This window comes from Tursiops truncatus, chromosome 14, assembly GCF_011762595.2.
Source record: "Tursiops truncatus isolate mTurTru1 chromosome 14, mTurTru1.mat.Y, whole genome shotgun sequence".
NCBI lineage: Eukaryota > Metazoa > Chordata > Mammalia > Artiodactyla > Delphinidae > Tursiops > Tursiops truncatus.
The window spans coordinates 69,308,193-69,324,377 of record NC_047047.1 but is presented as its reverse complement, the minus strand read 5'-3'; the positions used below and the strand labels follow the sequence as shown (position 1 = coordinate 69,324,377).

The window sequence follows — 16,185 nt, the reverse complement described above, 5'->3', positions numbered from 1 at the left end:
GAATCATATCTCGATAAAGCTGTTATTTTTAAAAACCCGATGATGCCAGTGATTTTCACACACTGTAAGATCTGAACTCTGGTCTGGTCCTACACTGCTGGCTCTCCGAGTCTGGCCTCAGCCTACTGCTCTGACCTGGCCCCCACCTCGCCTAGCTGACTCCATCATTCCAGGCCCCCAGCTCACATCCCCTGTTCCCACAGGCTTGTGTCTACGTTCACAGCATTCTCTCCTCCACGAGGGGGGGCTCTTTCCAGAGGGCCCCCAGCCCCCTTCCCCACCCCTCAGGACCCCCGCCCCCTACCGCTCCTCCTCAGCCACCCTCCCAGGGGTCTTTAACCAGTTTGTTGCGTAGTCATTTGGCTTTTCTCGTGTAGACGGATGTGTGTGTTTTCTGAAACAGATGAGGTCAGAGTCATGTCCTGCACCCTGCTCTTCTGCCACCGGCCCTCCCTGGTCTCCCTGTTCCGCCTGACCCCTGAGGCAGAGAGGAGGGGGTGAAATCACTCCCAGGCAGCCGCAACATCGCCAGCACGGCGCTGCGGTGCCTCGAGGGACCCCCCACAAGCTCATTCTAGGGGTCGCTTGCCAGAGCTCCCCAAGGCAGTGCGCCAACGGGAAGGGCCCTGCTCCACCTGCCCCAGGCCAGGACGTGCGCCTGCTACGGGGTCCGCAGGCTCAGCCAGTCCCCAGATGCCCAGGGTGCCGGGGGTCGTGAGGGACCTAGGTCAGGGTGTCTGTGAACCATGGGAAGCGGGGACAGCCGGCCTCCCACCCACCCAGGCCTTTGGAAGCTGGTCCCCCGCTTGCCTGGGGCCACTCTCTCCTCATACCATCCGTGCGATGCTCCCCCGCCCGCACCTTTTCACACTCCTCCCAGGCCACAGAGCTGACCCCCTCCCGGGCCCAAACCAGGAGGTCCCCCAAAAAGTCTTCAGGGTCTGGGAGCTGCTGCTGGAGCACAGTCCCTGCCCACCCAAGAGTGCATGAAAGAACCCACTGCTGTCAGAACTACCTGCTGCTCCCTGGGTTGCTTTCTCCTCACTCTCTGCCCCAACCGAAACCAAACCACTTGCAGGGTGGAAAGGGGGCCCGAGAGGAGGAAGAACCCAGGGTTCTGGGTAGCACAACTCAGAATCACTAGCCTCTGGCCCGGGGGCCCTGGTGCAGTTCATCCACCCCTTCAGCCCTAAGGGGGCTCAGCCGGAACCCACCTCAAACCTCTGCCGCTCAGACGCAGGCCACACTTTACCAAACCACACAATGAGAGTCCTTACCTCCTGAGTCTATTTTAAGATATGACAGAATTTGAGTCGAGTGTTTAGCGTGATACCTGGCACATGGTAGGCGCTCAATAAATATGAATTTTTTTAAAAAAGTACCTCATTCACAGATGTAGAGAACATACGTGTGGACACCAAGGGGGGAAAGCGGCAGGGGTGGGGGTGGGGGTGGGATGAACTGGGAGACTGGGATTGACATAGATACACTAATATGTATAAAATGGGTAACTAATAAGAACCTGCTGTATAAAAAAATAAATAAAATTAAATGCAAAAATTCAAAAAGAAAAAAGTATGTCATTAATTAGGGTGAAAGGCCAGTAAAGTGTCCTTAAGAAACCTAGACTCTCACTTCAGACAACGCCCAGGAATGGCTCTCGCTGGCTCCTGAACGGCTGCTGTGGCCTGACCCAGTGTCCTCTCTCCCAGCTAATGCCGCGAGGCCTCCCCTAATCCCCCAGCGCAAGGGCCTTCGCAACCAGAATAAATAACCTCTTTACCAGCACCCTTAACCTGCCACTGTGGCCTCAGGGGTCAGAGGCACACACAGAGACACAGACACAGACCCACACGGGCACACTCACATACACAGACACATGCAGAAAGACATGTTTGTGTGCGCAAACACACACACACACACACACACACACACACACACACACACATGCAGGCAGGCTCCAGGACCCTGAAGCAGGAGGATCCCAGGCGAGGCCTCCCCGCATACGCGTCGCACATTTCACCTAAAGTGTGGGCCAAAGAGGCATTTGGAAACCAGCTTGGGAACCTCATAACCATTCATAACATTGTTCTGAGAGAAAATACAAAACATTGCCCTACAAACAAACATTTGCAGTAGAATTCCTCCAAGAGCTAGGAATTGCCTGTGCTAGAGAACTAACGCAGCAAGAAGAAACAAACCACATAAGCGCAGTTCGCCTCTGCAAAACTAATACCAATCACAGAAACGTTACGTGAACTGCTCACCATGTACACCTAATTAGCATGCAGCACAATTCTGCATGCCATTAAGGGTATGCCGGATTAATTATGCTGTACATTCCGTGTGACTACACCACCACACCCTCGGTCCACACACACCAGCTTCCAGAGGGTGCCCCTGTGACAGGGGTGCAAGCGCAGGTCTGTACCAACCAGGGAAACACTGGTTTCCGCACTCAAGTTGACAGTGGTCCCCACCCACCCTATCCCCCGCCAGGCACAGCCTGACTCCGGCCCAGGCCTTCTCGCCAACGCCACCTCCACAGGAGCCCCCGCTGAGGAGCTAGCTTCCCACCCAGCCTCCTCCGGAGAGCAGAGATGCCTCCAAGGTCTCCCCGTGGCCATGGCTGCATGTCACAGGGGCCACAAAACAGCCCAATGGCCACCACGTGTGCCCGATCACAGAGGAAGCTGGCCTCCCCATCCAGACCGAGGTCACCCTGAGATCATCTCCCAGACTCCACCAGGGCCCTGCACCCCTTTCCCTGGCACAGAAGCCAGCTACTGGGCAAGGTCCTAGCCGTGGTCCGCCCAGGCCCTGGATGGGTCACAGCTTCTCCCTCCCTCGTCCTCTGCTCTCCACACAGCCATGGGCAGCTCTACACAGACCCGACCCTCCCCTCCATTAAAAAGAGACAAGGAACTGACCTCCTCCCCTAGTTCCCATTTAGCTCAGCAGATGCTCTTCAAATACACTGGGGTGACCCAGGTTTGGGGAACAAGAGAGTCAATGGAACATGATAAGTGGAGCTTCCCAGGAACATGGAACTCAAAACCCACTGGGGGGGGGTCAGGCCTCTCGGGAGGCAAAGAGCAAGAGGAAACTTGGCATGTGAGACAGCGGAAGAGGGGCGTGCGCGGTGGGGGGCTGTGCCTCTTCAGCGCCAGACAGGGACCAGGCACAGCTGAATTTTAATCCGCAAATACCAGGGAGGCCAACTGTAGAAGGATTCTTTTAAAAGACACATGACACAAAATATCCAAGTTTAGGGCAAGAAGCAGTGTTTGAAACAAACAAACAAACAAATGACACAAGTCTGGAAGGTTGTCTCCACTTTGCAGACGGCAAAATTGAGGCTAAGAGAGGTGAAGCGATCTTCCTGAGGAGGACTCAGTTAGGAGGTGGCAGGGCCAAGGTGAAACCACTGTCTGTTCAGCACCGAGCCTGGTGGCCCTGGCACAATGCCACGCCGCCTCTTGCCTCTGCCCGGGTTCAGTGATGCTGACCTGGTTCACGCCATTTTTCTAGAAATTCTTTGGAAACAGCTCTTCCTGTGACACACAAAAGACTCACATTCCTACTTTAGAGAAACAGTTTTTGTTTCTTTTCTGTTTGTTTACCAAAACTGCTGTGCCCATCTTATCCCCTCCTACACTGGCAGACCTGCCTCTAAACCCAGGGCGGATGGCAACTTTGCAATTCACATACCACTGTCAGAGGGTGATGACACTCAGACCAGGCTGTGCAGCAGGGAGTTGAGGAACAGGGTCTAGGCCTTGCAGCTCATCTTTCGGGGGAGCACCTGAGAAGCAGAAGCCCCTGCTCAAGCCCCCCCCAAACATCAGTATGCCCAATGTACGTGGTACAAATGCCTGGTTACGTTACTTCCGTCCTTAAAAATCTGCAGGGATTGCTACCAGTTACGGAATAAAATGCGCCTGCCTTTCTAATCCATCACCTGGACCCTGGGCCTTCCTGGGTCCCCACATCCAGGCCTGGTGACACAGGCCCTCCCTCTTCTGCAAGCCCGGCCCAGCCCAGGCTCCGCCTGCACAAATCCTAACCACCCTCAAGTCCCAACTCTAGCCCTGCCTCCCACGGGAAGATCTCTCCCAGACTCCCTCCAGCCGAGCCCTCTCAGCGGACGGATGGCACCTCCACCCACGCGGCGGGCTGAGCCAGCTCCCCTCACCCTCTCCATCACCCAGTCACTCCCACCTAAATGCCTCACAGAGCAGCCCTCCTCCACACCTGCACTGCGGCTCCCCTGGATTCCTGCACCAGCCTTCTGCCTGGGCTCCCCGACCCCAGCCTCAGCTGCCCAAGTGCTCCTCCTTGACGCCCCGGGATGATCTTCCTCAGACGCAAATATGGACACGTTACTCCAAGGCCAACGTCGACGAATGGGTAACATCCCGGCCTTCCGTGGTCCAGCTCGGCCCAGCCCTCCAGCCTCACATCCCATGATCCCCCATATCCCATCACTCGCACCACATCATGGGAGAAAATGCCCTGGACCACCTGGCTAACTGCCCCCTACGCTTTGAGACTCAGCTCCAGCCTCACCTCCTTTAGAAACCCTTTCCTGCTCTTCCCTCCCCCCTTGAATGAGATGTCCCTTCTCTGAGCCCCCGTAATGCTCCAGGTACACGCTGCAGAGCTCTCTCCACCCACCTACGATGTAATGGTCACCTTGCCAGACCCTCATCTCCCCTGCGGGGTCCTTGAGAACCAGCTCAGTCTCTCTTATCTTTGTAGCCAGTGCCCGACACATAGTAGGTCTTTAATAAATGAATAGATAAACATTATCTGTGAAGCTGAAGCAAGGGCCCTCTGGAGAGAAAACTCAAGAGCTGCCAGGCCTGCCAGCTTGGGGCCCCAGCATATCACCACGCTATCTCAGAGTCCAGGCTGCACAGAGGGTGTTGACAAAAGAAAATGCAGAGGCAATTGCCCTGCCCCACTGGGCTTTCCAGCTGGGCTTCCAGTACCAGGCAGGCCCTCAGGCCACCACTAGTTGGGCTGGGAACCACAGGCCTGTGAGAGGATGGCAACAAGCACCACATTGTTGCTGGTAATAAAACCATTAGGAACCAGTGCTGTGTGCCAGCTCCCAGGCCCGGCTGTGGTCAAGACCCTCCCATGCCTGTGGGCCAGGGGGCAGAGCCAGCCCTGCCAGCAGGCCCAGCAACCAGAGGAGAGGCCACTGCCTGCTCTGGACCCAAAGAGAGCAGAGGGCAGGAAGGGCGAGGGCCCAGGGCTTGGGGGACCTACTGAGTCCCCACTGGGCTTGGACTCTCAGGAAACTGACAGGAGTACATCAAGATTCAAGGCCCAGAGAGCAGATGGCCGGGGCTGGCCGGAGCACTCAGAGATCAACCAGCCAAATCGTGGCTTTACAAAGGAAGTGGAGGCCCTGCGACCCCTAAGGGGTGATGAGGATGACAGGCAACATTTGTGGGGTCTTGGAAGGCAAGGGGGCCTCCAACGGGGTCACCTCACCAGGTCCCCAGATTCACCCTCATGCAGCCCTGTCCTGACCCGACTCAGAGAAAAAGAACTCACACCTCCTGAGTACCTACTATGTGCTGGGTGCAGCGCTGACAGTTTTCACACCGTATTTCATTTGATTCAAGCAATACCAGCAAGATGTGAATGTGATTCTTATCCCTGATTCACAGATGAAAATCCTGCAGCTCAGAGACTTTTAGGTCCCTCTGTAGCTATGGTAGTAGCAGGGCTGAGATGCAAATCAAGGACTGCCTGCCTCGTGGTCACTTCTTTGCACTGCACGTCTGTCCCCTAGCAGCCTGGGGCAGGGGGCGGTCTGCAGAGGGACCAGCTCTTGTCCTTTTATTTATCTTCCTGCCTCACTGCAGGGGCGGAGTGGGGCGGGGCTGGGCCAGAGAAGTCCACACACCCTTTCTCCTGCTGTCTTTACCAGGGGCAGCCTCAGAGGGCAAAGCAAGCTCCAAGATGGCACCCATGGGCAGTGGCTGGGGGACGGGACTGTGGAAGGGGGAGGTGGGCACTATTGCCAAGCAACAGGCAGAGGAATTTATATCTGCCCCTCCTCACCTCTCCACCCTGTCACCTGGGTCACTGCCACCTGCTCCTGGGCCTCCAGATCACAGAGGCGGGCACAGCTTGAGCCCACATGCCAGACGAGTTTCCCAGGCATCCCCTCCACCCCTGGAGGGGCCTCCTGAAGCCCCATTTTGTCCTCCCTGCACGTGGCTCCCCAGGCCATGCCAGGGCTGGGTCACCTGAGGTCCACACCGAGACCATTTGGGTCACAACAGCAACGAGATTGAAGCCTTCAGGGAAGATCCTCAATGATTTGTTTCCCATCCTGGGTCAGAACTGAGAGTTTCCAGTCACCGTCCTATAAAGCGAACTTGGTCTGCTGCCCTGGAGTGAACCGGGGTGCTGCCAGCTGCCTGTTTTCCACTCTCACCCAATCCCTACCAGGCCAGGCCTTCGCTTGGAGACCTCAGGGTCTGCAATAAATCTCCCTGCAACCTTTCCAGAAAAGACAAGTACCTGAGTAGCCCCACCCTTTGCCGTCAGTCTCCAAGCCAGTTTCGTATCCATTATAAAAGAGTCCACCCTTCCAGCCCAAGGGTGACTCAAATTTTTATAAGTTCTTATCCAGAAGCTTTAAAAGTGTGGTTTTATTTTTGTTGTGGTCATTAAGAAAGGAATGCATGCGCCTTTATATTTTTGCAAAGGTTACGAAAGTGTATAAAGTAAAGTGGCAAGGCCTCTGCTGACACGTTTGCTGGGTTATCCTTCCAGAACGACTTTTTCTAAGCATCTGCTAGCCTATAAGTGTGCACACTGGCGTGTATTTTAAAGGAATTTTACGAAAATGAGATCACACTCTGCACCATATCACGGACATCTAACATGTCAGAATAGACACGCTTCCCATCTCATTTCAAAGCCACTGGGAGAATCTGATTAGATTCCTCTTTATCCACAAATTTAGGTATCCTTTCAGAATCTACAAAATTAATCACAAAGGACCATTCCTCAAGAAGCCCCTTGCCAACAGGTTCTGCTTGCTGGAGTGCCAGAGGATCCCAGCCGCCTGGCATGGGCCCGAGCGCCCTCGCCTGCCCCTCCTGGTGTCCTCTGGGGAACCTCTGAGGGAAGGCAGGCTCCCAGGTCCCCCAGCCTCCCAGCCCAGGCGTTCCCGGACATTCACCATGATAGGGCCCACATTCGACCCATGGCTCAGTAAGCCACAGATCTGACCCCACCGTCCCATAATGTCCCCTCTGAGCATCTTTTAACCTTTTCAAGGAAGGACCGCTGGCACACCGGGCTCTAGCTGATCTATTAGGTCTGGAACATCTTCCCCACTGACCCCTGGATCCGTCCACACAGCCGCAAAGCAGGAAGAGCACTAGATTAGGAGTCAGGACACCCAAGTTGCAGCCCTCCAGTTACGAGCTGTGAGAGGTGGTCCTCCATCCCCTCTGTACATCCAAACGGGGGCAGCTAACAACTGCTCAGAATTAAAAATGACCTTGACATTTGAAACAGAAACAGAGAGGGAAGATCAATAAGGATGACAGTGAGCAGGGCCATGACCTCAGGAAAGAGAAAATAGGAATCTGATTGCAGATGTAAATAAGGCTGGGAAACCTTGGAGGTCAGAGGGGACCAGAGCAGGATGGGAGTGGGCATTGCTGAGCTACAGTTGAAAAAATTTTTTCATTCCCTGCTGGGATGCAGCTAGGAAAGCCCCAGGTATCCACACCTCCTTCCCCTGTCACTGTCCTCCAGACAGGCCTGCTATGTGATCAGCAAGGGAGATGTGGCCTGGCGGGCCCTGCCCACTTGCTGTCCTTGCCGGGGCCTGTCAGGCACCTGCAGCCACACCTAGGGGCATGGCCGCCAGCCCGGGCACCTCCCCTCCAAGCTGGGGGCTCCGTTCAGCTGCACATGGAGGAGGGAGGGAAGAGGGCAGTGTGGAGTCAGGGTCTGCTGACGTCCCCTTTCGCTGTGCTTGCAGCCCTTACAGGAATGTTCTGGACGCTGGGGTGCCTCGGCCTGGGGAAGGGGATGCACAAACGGGGCACGGAGACCTCTGGGAGGCCAGGCCAGGGACCCTCCTCCGCCCATTCACATCATGATTGCCATCACTGACAGAGACCTTGCCCCGCTGGCGTTCCCCTTAATGGTCACGACCCCCCAGGGTTGGTGTAATTTAAACCCTGCTCTGTTTCCCTCCAAGTCTGAGCTCTTAAGCTCTAGTCTGCAGAATATAAAGGAATCAAGATCCTATACCAAATGAGCTCAGCCGGCCCCGTCCCCTCCCTCCCTTTCGTCCCTCAGTCTCCCCTGCCGTCCCTCACAGCCACAGGCAGGGAAGTTCTAGGCGATTCTCCACAGGCCACACGGGAGTTACAGAGCACAGGGGCCCACTCCCCTCAAATCAGCGTGGGGCCTCAGGCTGCCTCCGAGGCCCTGTTCACCGCCCTGGAGTCTCCGCCACACTCCAGCCACCCTGTCCCCGACAGCCTGGCTTCCTCTCCTTGGTCTGGAAGCCCCACCTCTGTGTTCTGAGGATCATCACAGGAGCCACCCCCTCCAGGAAGCCTCTCCTGATCCCTCCAGTTGGCTGTGACCTCACTGTCCTTTGAGCGTTTTATTTCTCCCTCTCCCTCGACCTTGGTCTGTGGTCATTAATTAGTTGGGCACACCCTAAACTCCCTCAAAGCTCAGCACAGGGTCTTGCCCAGCAAGACCCTGGTACAGGGCAACAAACAGACTGAACTCAGGACAGAATCCGAATAAAGAGCTGAAACTGTAGCACAAGGGGTTTAAGGTAGATACAAAGACAACCTGTTGACAGTGCGATCTGTCAAACTCTGGAACGGACTCCTAAACGGCACTGAGGAGCCTCCCACCTCCGAAGATTTTTCAGTCAGAATCAGCACTTTCCTCATCTGTCCAAGATTTTGCAAGAAAGGCAGGAAGGTGGACAAGACTTCACAGAGCACTTCCTGCAGTGCCAGGCCACACGAGCCGCCCAAATGACGACGCTACTCACGCTAACGCTGAGCGCCTGCACTCTGCTAAGAGCGGAAGCGGCATTATCTCAGCTAATCCTTACAACAACCTATGTGTAGCGCCTGGTCTTGTTTCCACGTTACAGGTGAGGAAACTTGGAGGCTCAGAGAAATTGCGCTACCCCAGATCCCACAACTGTGAAGCGTCCGAACGCCGCTCCTTCTGATTCCGGGGCCCTCTGTTCGGCTGCCTGGAGACAGGCTCATGTGCAAGCTCATGTCCAGGCTCTCTGTCCCCACGCGGCTGCAGGCCGCGTACACAGAAATATGCACAGACACACGTGCACCACACCCTGGCTTGCCCACACACTTAGCCAAGGGGAGGCAGGCTTGGAGACACACACGCGAATCTCCAACACTGCACGGATCTCGGATTTGGTACGTTTTTCTTGAGGGAAGAGAGTCAAAGAGAGAAATGACTGAAAACGAGCCCTCAAGATTTGAGTGGAAAGGAATCTGGCGCTTTTCGTTTACTATTAAGCCCTGCTCAGGAGCAGCAGAGTGCACAGGCCCACAGAGACGCCCAGCCTCCAAGGGCAGTCGGGCTCCTGACCGGCACTACCATCCATTAGACACCAGAACGGAAGTGGAAACAATTCCCACAGGCCATTCCGTGACCCTAACTGTTGCCTGTCCCCAAGCTACAGGCCAGAGACACACTCAACTATCCATGGGGCATGGGATGGGGGAAGAGGACACGGGCACCAAGTCAGGGACCCCAGGCTCAAGAGAGTGGAAGGTGGCAGGAAGTGCCGAGGGAGGGGAACATGTGACAGGCACACAGTTGGCCCTTCCGGCCTTGGGCTCTGGGTAGCACTCCCAGCCCTGGAAGAAACCGGGCCTGGCTCCACAACCAAACAGCCCCCAACCCAGCTCCAGGTGTTCTCAGAGCTTCAAGTTCTCTTTCAGCCCTAAACTCTAGGGCTTGGATTCTAACGGTAACGTTTCAGGTCAAGGATGGCCATTAGAGAGCTGGCAAGACTGTTCTCGGAGTCCCCTTTCTATCTGGTTCCCACAAAAAGGAGCCTTGATGGAATCCGGGGAAGAATTTAGGTTTTTCAGGAGGGCTTGAGCCTAAGGAACTGGCTTATAAGTAGGCGATGGCTATTCGGGGAAGGCAGAGCAGTAGCAAGCAGTAGAGAGCTGGGCACCAAGCCTGCCACTCGGGGGAGGACAGGGACGCAAACACAGATGTCCAGCAGACACTCGTGGAAACCCCACAGAATGTCTGATGGGGGACCAGAGGCGGCCAGGGCAAGGTCCCGTGGAGACCACAAACTGAGAGGAGAGACCAACACGCAGCGCAGGAGCCCGGGAGAGCTGGAGCAGGAGACAGTCTAAGCTCCCCAGAGGGCAGGCCTGGCCCCGCTTCTTCCCGGCCAGGTCACCCGGGGCAAGTATTTTATAGCTTGTCTGTCTCCCTTGCAGGCTTTTTCAGAGGCCCAATGGCGGTGATGTGTGACTGTGCTAGGGAAAGCACTGGGAGCATCTCTGGCTCTAGTGAGATAGATGACTCTGGGTGGGCTCCTGGATGCGGCCCGGTCACCAGAGAGACCAAGAAAGGATGAGGAGCTTGGAGTTTCAGCTTCAAGAAGGTCCATAGGAACGCAGGAGCTCACCGCAAACTGGACTCAGGGAGGAAACCTCAGAAATTACGCACACACACAAGTGTACACGTAAACCTACAGAAGGACACACACGTGCGAAGGCTTAACCAGAGGCTGCACTTTTACACTCCTGTGGAGTCAGACGTGACAAACCTGTCTCCTGAAGGGCCCTCACCCCTCACCCCACCCTCTCCTTTCAAAGGCCCAGCCCCCAGGAGGCCCTGCTCTCACTCAGGCCTCCTCTCCTTGGAAGCCATTCCTGATTATCTCTGTGAGGCGAGACCACCCCGCCCCCACTCCTGGGTCTGAAATTCCACCACTAGAATCAGAGCCATAGAATTTAAAAGCTGGAATGGACCTTCAAGCTGCAGTCCAACCCTCACCCCACAGAGGAATCCCGTCCGCAGACACCCTGACACATGGCATGGCTGTCCTCTTCTCTGCTTCTCCAGTGCTGGGGTTGGGGGTGGGGGCGGGGGGCAGCCCTTGCACTGTGGACCACACTCCTTGAGTCTAGAAGGAATTCACCTTCTCTAAGGTCGGCTTCCTGTTGCAGGCCCACAAGCCTGGGAAGGAGGACAAGGAGAGCCTTGGTCTACCCGAGCCAGGAAGTGTGCATTTGATGAGTAGCTGAAGACAAGCCCCAAGGAGCTGGACAAGAGGCTGGAGAGGGAGCCAGGGCCCAGACGAGTGGGGCCCGGGAAGGGAGGCAGGCAGGTGCCAGACCCGCCACACAAGTTTGCCTGGGCCACTGACTGCGCGCAGCACATGTGCACACATGCACACACACGCACACAGACTCACGCTTTCACAGAGCTCCCTGTCAAACAGCCCAACCAGGGCCTCAACGGGACCTGGAAGCAGAGGGGGACCACCTCGCCCCAGCAACCTAGCAGGAACTCCTAACAGCCCAAGCCTCCAAACCCAGGCAGCTCAGGAAACCACCAGGAAACGACCCCTGCCAGCAGAGGGGGCAGCCCAAAGAGGGTCCGCCTGACAGCTGGGCTCCCCAAATCCCAGAGGCCAGTCCTAGCTCTCCAGCATCGCCCAAAGAGAAAAGCTTCCCCGGCTGCAGCTGTCACATCTGCCTGGGAGGGAGGAGGCACAGCGGAGCAGCACCTGATCCCAGGATCCCTTCGCAGCCCGCCAGCCCAGGAGGCCGGTTCAGCGCTGGCAGCCCAGGGTGAAACATGAAGACTGAACAGTCCCCCAGGGATGGTGATGGCAGTCTCTGGGCACGGCAGCAAGGGGCAAGCTGGGTCACAGGGCGGCCGGCTCTTCTCCTGCAGCCTCCTGTCCCTTCTGGTTTGGAAGGGGGCGAGCTGTGTGGCTCTGGGGCCCGGGCCCTTCCTCCCTGCCTGACACAGGCCAGAGCTGCCCAGCTGGGTACAGGACGCCATCTTGGGTCAAGGTGCAACCACAGGGGGCTCCTCTCGCGAGCTGGGGAAGAGAGCCCCTGAGAACCAGTGAGCCCCTCACTCCCCACCCAAGGGGCCAACACCTACTCAACTGCCTTTGCACTGGAGAGTGGAGGAAGGACAGAAGGGATGCAGAGAAACGGGGGAACTAATGGGGGTGAGAGGGAAGGGAGTGGGTGCCCCCAAGAAGGGAGCCTCCAGGAAAGCGAAAAGCAGTTTGGCAGCTAGAGGGCCGCGGGCCCCAGCGATGGGGGGCTGGGGGAGGCCAGGGGCGGGCCCTGGACCCTTGCCAGCTCCGTCTGAGCCGAGGGGGAGGGAGGAGGGAGGGGGAGGGGAGCTGGGGTGAGGGCGGGACACGGACCGAGGCCGCCTGCGGCTCGGAAGCTTGGGGTCTCCCGGGGCGCTGGGACGTGGGGCCGAAGACCCCGATCCGCAGCCTCGGCGAGGCCTCGTCCTTCACCGTGCGGATGCGAAGCTTTCAAGGACACGTCTGCACCGGCCCAGCGGGGGTGCGTGTGCGTGAGTGTGTCCGCGTGCGTGTTGAGTGTGTGCAGGGGGGTGGGTGCTGCTGCAGGGGGCGACCCAGGGCGTCCCCACCAGCCACGCTCCGGGCCCAGGCCCTGAGGCTCCCACCCCTGCGTTTTCCGGCCCCCGCGGCCCCGGCCCGGGATCTTCGCCCGCCCCCGCCCCGCCCCCACACTGCGGCGCCGCCGCCGCCGCCGCCGCCGCCGCCGCCGCCGCCGCCGCCGCCGCCGCCGCCGCCCCGGCTCCCACGGCCCGCGGCGGGGGCAGGGAGGAGCCAGGCACGACGTCCCCCCCGCGCGCCACCCGACTCTCCGCGGAGAGGTGTGCCCCCCAAGTGGCACTCTCCCCACCCCCGCAGCCCCTCCCAGATCCGCTGGCACCCCGCTCCCCCAGCCACAGGTGGCCGGAGGAAGATCGCTGCGCAGCGTTCCCCGGTCCGGCCCCCAGATCACCCCTCGGCCCGCCCCCGGGGGCCTCCCGGGTCCCCCGCCCCGCCGGGCCGAGGAGGGCCGGGAGCCGGGGGGAGGGGCGGGGGGCCGGGTCGTGCCAGGCTGCCATTTTCTGCCGCCACCGCGGAGCCTGCGCGGGGCCGGGCCCCCGCCCCCCTCCCCCGCTCCCTGCGGGCCGCGGCGGGAGCCGATTATTCCGGGTCGGGGTCCGCGCCCTCCGGCGTCCCGGCCGCAGGCCCCAGGTTGGGCCCCGGGGCGGGGGCAGGGCCCGGAAGGCGGGGGCGGCCAGGCCGGGGCCCCTGCGGCAGCGCCTAGCGGGGCACCGCGGCTGAGGCCGGCGGCGGAGGAGGCCCCCCGCGGCATTGTATAGACTTGAACTTGAGCCCGGAGCCGGGCGGGGGCGCGGAGGGGGCTACGCGCCGGGAGCTGGCGGGACGGGAGGGGGCGCCTGTGGAGCCCGCGGGGACATAAACAAACCCTCAAATCCCCCGCGCCGCCCCGGCCAGCCCGGCCCGCCGTCGCCGCCCGCAGCCCTGGCTCCGCGAGCGCCCGGCGCCGAGTTGCGGGGGTCCGGGAGCGTGCCCCGAGCCGGGCACTGCCCGCCGCCGTGGCCCCCGCCCGGCTCCCCTCCTCCCCGCCCGCCTCCGGGCCGGCCTCCCGGGCCGCCAGCAGCGGCGCTCATTACCGTGTGGCCGGTGGGGTCGGGCCGGCCCGGCTGCGCGCCCTAGTGCCGCGGCGCCGCGTCCCGGCTCGTCCTCTGCTCTCGCCGCCGCCGCCGCCGCCGCCGCCGCCGCCCGCGCGCCCTCCCTCCCTCCCTCCCGGCCCGCCTGCCTGCCTCGCTCGCTCCCTCCCTCCGCTCGCTGTCGCGCTCCCTCTCTCCGCCTCCTCCGCCGGGTCCCCCCCTCCCACCCCTTCTCTCCGCCTTCCTCCTTCCCTCCCTCCGGCCGCCCGCGGGCCCAGGCCTCCGCCCGCTGCTCGCCCCCCGCGGCCGCGCTGGCCCCGGCCCTGGCGCTGCGGAGCCGGCCCGGGAGGCAGCGCCGACTTGGGGGCCCCGGGGCGCCGCGACGGGAGCGGCCTGGGCGCGCGGCCGGTCCTAGCGCCCTCGGCCCGACTTCCCGGCCTCTACGCCCCCGCTGGGGGGGGCTCCCCGCACGCTGCGGGTCGGAGGGCCGGACCTCGCTGCGCCCCGAGCCTGCGCTGGGCCCAGGAACCCCGCCTCGGCCGCTCTCCCGGCCACTCCGCCGGGGGCCTGCGGCAGCCCTCCCCCCGCGGGGCGCCCCGCTACCTGGAGCTGCCTCTGCGCTGGGTCCCCGCATCCAGCACTGGCCGCAGGGACAGCAGCCCCTCCTCTCCCGCGGCCGGTGTCAAGTGCCTCCCCCCGGCAGCCCGCGGAGCCCCCGGCGGTCTTCGCCCTGCAGTTCTCCCGACCTCCACCAGAGCCCACTGCACTCTGCCTGCCTCAGCACTGGGGCTGGGGACAGCAGCGCCGGCCCATCCGCGCCGCAAGCCCCACGCCACCCGCCACCCCCGCCAGGTGCCGCCGCCGAGTGGAGGCCGGCCCACTCAACAGGACCAAGGTCGGGGCGCCAGGCTATCGAGGCCGTCTGGGAGGCTCGAGCATTTCTATAGGATGAGCCCCCTTGAAGGGAGTGAGTTCCCCGTACCTTGAGGTGTCCAAGTAGAGTTGAGTGTCCTCAGTTGGTCAGTGGAAGACTGAAAGATTTCATGGCTCGGGGGTGGAACTAAATGACATTGAAGATCCCTTCCAGCTCTAAGATTCTGTGCACACACCTACACTCCGCCCTCATGCTTACTCACCCCTTTGCGGCGAGGGTTGTTCTCATTTCCCATAGAGTTCCCAGGGCTCCAGGTTTCTGACTCGGGGCATCTCTGTCTACTTTCATCAGCACAGCCACTCCTCTGCTCATCACTCTCCCAACTGCCACCGCTAGGGCTTGGTGCTGGGGCCCCTGATTCCCCAGCCTGGCTCCTTTCTTCTGCCTGTACCTCCACCAGTCATCTGCCACTGTGTACCCCCATTCCACCCAGTGCTTCAGCTACATGGCAGTGCCCTGAGCTCCCTGCCCCAGGCCATGGTGTGCTCCCTTCCCCAGGCACCAACCATCCCACTTATGGACACCCAGGCCCTCACTGCTGAAACCAGTCGTACTTTTCCCTCCACCACCACCAACTTCAACCCTCCAGGGGTCACAGGAACAGTTACCTAACTCTTTGGGACACAGAGCTGACCTTTCATCCAAGAGATTTCCTTCCAGAAGTCCTCTAATGCTTCCAGGTCCTTCAGTCTGCCCACTCCCTGTGCCCCAAGGTCAGAGGCCGCTCTCGACACAGTTGTCCCGGCCTTTTTCCCTGTCACCCTCGCTCAAGTGGTCACCCCATGCCGCTGGTGATAGGCCGTGCTATCCGTGGTCTCCACCTGGCCAGTTCCAGAGACTTGGGATGTTCCTTCCATGAGGACAGAGACCACCTCTGTCATCTCTGTAGCCCAGCACTTGGCACATAGTAGGTTCTCAATAAGCTTTGGATGAATGAATATGTACATTGCAGGTTCTGTGCCACTTTGCTTTCAGCATCAAGATGGGCAACCACAGACATGCTAAAGTTTGGCCAACGGGAGGACCATGTTTAGAAAAATGGTTGCGATACCGCTTCGTTCCTTAAGGGCTTGTATAATACTGCCCGCAAATAGCAGCGATAGTTTACTGAGTGTCTCCTGTGCGCCGGGCACCAGGTTGGCCCTGTTCCTTAGCAGCCCTCTGAGGTAGTTTGTGTTATCTTCACTCTATAGATGAAGAGACTGAGGCTCGGTCAAAGCCACACTGTTGGGAAGTGGCAGAGCCAGGATTCAAAGCATGTTTCATCTGACTCTGAAATCATTATTGTTACCTTAAAACATTACAGTTACTCTTTTTTTTTGACCATACCATACGGCTTGTGGGGTCTTAGTTTCTTGACCAGGGATTGAACCCGGGCCCTCGGCAGTGAGAGCACAGAGTCCTAACCACTGGACCACCAGGGAATTCCCTACAGTTACTCTTAACAAGCTGAAATTTTCAGGGTCAAGTGGGCAACTGCAAGT

General features: G+C 59.4%; 1 protein-coding gene across 16 annotated transcripts in view; it reads right to left on the bottom strand.

The window, feature by feature from the left end:
- DNMT3A (DNA methyltransferase 3 alpha) overlaps positions 1 to 14,491 on the bottom strand; it is a 113,622-nt gene extending 99,131 nt beyond the window's left edge. For 15 of the 16 annotated variants that reach the window (XR_012325784.1, XR_012325782.1, XR_012325783.1 and 12 more), the window contains exon 1: positions 13,771 to 13,896. The gene's annotated coding sequence lies outside the window, so the exon portion shown is untranslated. Of the gene's footprint in view, positions 1 to 13,770; positions 13,897 to 14,370 lie in introns of those variants that run through there. The other variant, XM_073791541.1, reaches the window with a different exon arrangement.
- Positions 14,492 to 16,185: the final 1,694 nt, after the last annotated feature.